This window comes from Canis lupus, chromosome 14, assembly GCF_011100685.1.
Source record: "Canis lupus familiaris isolate Mischka breed German Shepherd chromosome 14, alternate assembly UU_Cfam_GSD_1.0, whole genome shotgun sequence".
Classification (NCBI taxonomy): domain Eukaryota; kingdom Metazoa; phylum Chordata; class Mammalia; order Carnivora; family Canidae; genus Canis; species Canis lupus.
In genome coordinates, this window is record NC_049235.1 from 17,116,748 (window position 1) to 17,121,679 (window position 4,932).

The window sequence follows — 4,932 nt, forward strand, 5'->3', positions numbered from 1 at the left end:
AAACTGAGGTATATAGGACTGTTATTGACTGAGATCACATTACTTGTAAATAGAAAAACCATGCCAGAATTTGATCTGTTCCTATCTTACTCCACAACTGACACTTATTTCACTTTGGGATATTACTACCCATATTAATCCCAGCATTTATTGATAATAGGAGCTATTTGTTAGGCACTTACTGTGAGTCAAGTCCTATATGTACATTGTCTCATTGAATTATCTTCAATTATTCTTTATAATTACCTCCATTTTATGGAAGAGAGAAGGAGGCATAGAGAGATTTAATAACTTGCTTAACATTTTACAGCTAGAAAGTAGTAGAACTCAAACTGGATCCCAGGATTGTCAACTGTGAAGCCCATTTTCTTAACAACTATGTATGCTGTTCAGACAAGAGATTTGGAATGGACTGCTAGATTAGGGTCATATTCAAATTTCTTTTCATCATCGGGTAGTTACCAACACTGCCTTCTTGGATACAGAAAAACTGAGTATCCAGTGAGAAAGCCAAGTTAGCAGCATAGGTGAAACAAATATACACAAACACAACCCTCATTAAAACCCCCTTTGAGGTAAAGGGGTCCTTTCAGATCATGTAGTCCAACTTCTTTGTTAGTTCAGAAAGTTGAGGTTTTCATGTCCAGATGGAGGAGATCTCATAACTAAAAACGAAACTTTCAGGCCTACATTGCCTACAATGCATTTTTTCTGAAATTTGATTTATTTAAAGAGCAAAGGTATCCAGTATCAGATTGGGAGTGTTAATACTGACACATGTGCTACTATTTTTAATTAGCCTTGACTTCCAAACCATGCAGATTAACTGTGGGTAGTAGGATTAACGGATTTTTTTTTTTTTACCTCGGTTTTCTGTGTGCTCTAAGTTTTCCCTGTTTTTAAAAATATTTCTTTACCCCACTATTAGAAAATGAATGCTATTTTTAAAGAGAAATGATCAAATCAGATTTCATTGGCATTAAACAGTGAAATGGAAACAGGATAGGCCTCAGTTAAACAAACCTGGCTATTGAATCCCTGCTCTGTTCCTTATGATTTGTGTGGTGTGAACCTCTTCTTAACCTCTCTGAACCTCCTGTCTCCATGGGTCGATGGATGTTTTCACCTACCTTCCAAGACTGTGTGGGGCTTAAATGAGATATTGGTGTAAATCACTTGTTAAATCTCTTTCCTTCCTTTCCCTTTTATTCCTTTCACCAGTTAAAAATACAACTTGCAGGGGGCAAGGGCAGCTGAGTGGAAGGAGAATGTTATATTGAAGTTCCTAAAAGCATTTGGCAAATGATGAATTACAAAGTCCTTAGGTTCTTTCTGCAGTGTCTTGGGGATAGCAGTTAATGAACTCATAAACATAAAACAGACAAAAAGAAAATTGGACAAGAAGAAGGAGGAGGTAGCAGAGATACAGTAAGAAAACATTTCAAGAGTCTATAGCTTTGTGATTTAAGTTCTCATCTGCATCTCATTATCTTAATAATCCAAAACAACAGCCCTTCCATGCCTCACACAGAGGGAGGATGGGAAATAATTTCCTTGGACAGGGTCCCCGGCCTCTCTATCACATTAGATATTATTTCCAAATGTTGAGTGTCAAGGGAGTGTTTCACATTCTAACCATTAAACTGTTTGGCTCCCTTTGGGGAAGGGATGAGTTTAGCAATCCACAGAGCAGCCTCCTGGAAGAGACTTCTCTAGAATTCCAGAGATCCAACAGAAATACAGTGCAGCATATGGAGCCTCCACAAGCGACAGTTTATCCAAGTCTGCATCCTCCTTTTAAAGTCTACAGACAAAACTCAGTTTAGGGGGGCTGTATAGGATTTATTTCTTTTTTTTTCTCCTGGGAAATTCAATGTATTTTAAAGACTGTTTATTTTGAAATGTTTCAAACTTATAAGGAGTACAATAAAAGTACAAAGGATCATCTATACCTTTCACACGAATCCCTTAAATGTTAACATTTTAGCGCAGCAGCTTTACTACATCTCTAATTATATGTAATAATTATCATCACTATTTTCTAAAACCATTTGAGAACAAGTTGCAGATATGATGCCTCTCTGCCCCTAAATAAATAGTTCAGTATTTTTTCTAAAAATAAGGGTATTTTCTTACATACAGTATTATAGTCTTGAAATTAACACTGCTACAACTCCATTATCTAATCCTCAGACTTTATTCAAATGTCATCATTGTCCCAGTGATCAACTTTCTGACAACAGGATCTGATCCAGAAGCAGGCACTGTCTTTGGTCTCTTTAGTTTTTACTGTTGTTGCTGTTATTTTTAATCTTGAACTCTTCCTCTGTCTTTCCTGGTCTTTTAGGACTTGACATTTTTGAGGAGTATAGAGTCCACTGATCTTGTAGAACTAGCCCTTAATTCAGATTTGCCTAATATTTCCCTATAACTATTTTCAGGTTGTATATAATTGGCAGAAATATTATAGAAGATATGTTAGCTTTTTCACAATGTATAATACCAGGAAGCACCTGATGTTAACTTGTCCTATTATGCATCCTGACTGAAATGCTATTGTTCTCTTTGTCATTAATACAAATCTTGTAGGGAGACGTTGAGACTATTTAAATATTGTGTTTCTCCTTAAACTTCTACCCACTAGTGTTATCGTTAAAAATAGTTTAGAACTTCCCCCTTTTTTGTAACTTTTCACTAAAAATAACAACGTTTTACTATTCAAGTTCTTCTCCCTAGAAAGACATGTGTAAGAAGGGTGCACTTTAAGACAATGAGGCAGCAGATTCCTGAAGACTAGACTTGATTTCTCTGCTTGTCTCTGAAGCTCACTTTGTCTCTAATAGTTCCTTCCACTCCCACTGAGAGAGAACTCTTTCAAAGCTGGCATTTGGATAACCTGACCCCCTGCCAATCTCCAGAGAACTTCCTGTACCATCTTACTACCATCTCTAACACTGCAGTTTGGTGGTTTGTTCTGAGAGCGTTTTGTGGAGCTTTTGTTTTTTCATGTCTCTGGATCTCTTTATGATGGCTTCTTATTGTTTTCTTTGGAAATTGTTAACTTTTGCTTCTGGCAGGGCCCTAAGCCCTGAGCTCTACAACTAAACTGGTAGACTAGGGTGGTGACTAGTGGGAGGCCATTTAGAAGGGTGAAAAGCCACCATGTGAGAGCTCAGTCTCTCTGTTCCTCAAAAGACTTTATGAAAATGCAGACAGCTTGGGAGTTGTTCCTTAAGCTCTGTAGACACCTGTCCAGGAGTCGTCCCTGGCCCAATTACATGCCTTCCCACCGCAGCCCCATGGGTGCCCACCCTGCTCCTTCTCCCTCTGATTCCTACCCCCTGGGGAGCCCACCATTGTGTCTGATAGAACACATTTGTGGAGTCGGCCTTCTCCTTTAAAATCCTGCTTGCTTATTTAGAAACAAATGGGGGAAATTTTAAAAAGGAAGATATTGGCATTTTTTTCTATTTGCCCAGGATATGGTGGCGATTTGCATCTGCCATAGTCTGCAGTACTTGCCATTGTCATTTAGTGACCTGGGCTGGAACTGCTGAGTTCAGTGTTGGTGCTGAAAGCCATACTCCACTCCAGGGGAAGCCAAATGCATTCTCTTTTCTTTTCTTTTCTTTTTTTTTTCTTCTCCTTCTCTCTCCTTCTGTCCCTCCCTCTCTGTCTCTGTCTCTGTCTCTGTCTCTGTCTCTCTCTCTTTTTTTTTTTTTTTACAAATCCATGATATGAATTGAAAGAGGAGTTGGGTACCTCTCCCCATATAACAGACTTACTGAGATATAGTCAACATACCATACAATTTGCCAGTGATCAAAACATACAATTTAGTGGTATTAGTATATCCACAGAGTTGTGCAACCATCACTACAATCAATTTTAGAACATTTATATCACCCCAAAAAAGAAACTCCATACTGTTAGCAGTAACTCTCAAGCGGTAGTTTTCTCTGTCTTTTGATCAACACTTAGCTGCCCATCATTTATTCTTTTCTTGGGCCTAACTCTTCAGTCACTATCTTCCTGATGAGCTGTGCCTGCAGTGGGCTAAGAAGACTTAATTATTTGATGGCAGCCATGTAGTTGGGGTTCCTTCCCTAGGGAGTACTAACCTGAACTTGTAATTAGTAAATTTCTTCTGACTTGTTTCCTGGAGAATAATGAGTTGGGTTATTCTTAGGAAATGACATGATTATGGGAATCATCTTTTCTGGGATTTATGGTTTTAATAGCACTTTCATATATACAATATTATTTCATTCTCCCAAACAACAATAAGAAGTAAAAATAACAATAGAAATTACTTAAAAAGTGCTTCTTCTATATCTGGCAGTTCTAAGTGGTTCACAAACATGCATTAACTCATCTAATTCCCAACCACCAGATGACACAGGGTTCTGTTAAAATTAGCCAGAGATGCAGAGAAGTTAAATGATGACAAGCCCAAGTTTGTAGAGTTAGTAAGGGCAGGGCTGAGATGCGAGCATATACAGTTTGATTCCAATCTGAACTCTCAGCACCATTTTAATTACCTCCAATATTCTCATTTCAGAAATAAGCACAGAGGCTTTAAGAAGTTATCCATTATGAGAGGAACTAGTTAGGACTCGAATACAAATATTTTGACCCCAAGCTCAATGCTATACATAATGAGACAGCGTGCTTCCATCAATGACTTAGTTGAGTATCTTGCCAGATACATAGAATTAAGTTATTCAACTAAGCCAAAACCCTTACCTTGACCAAAAAAGGTGAGAGGGGGATAGAAAATATATCCTATTGAAGTGTCATATTATCAGGTATGCTGTTATTGTGACATTGTTAATGTACAGAATAGTTACCAAAATATTATAAGTTGGCTACACTTTTGGTGGGCCAGAAGAATTTTTAAAATGAATCTTCAGGGTCAGTTTTCCCTTTTCT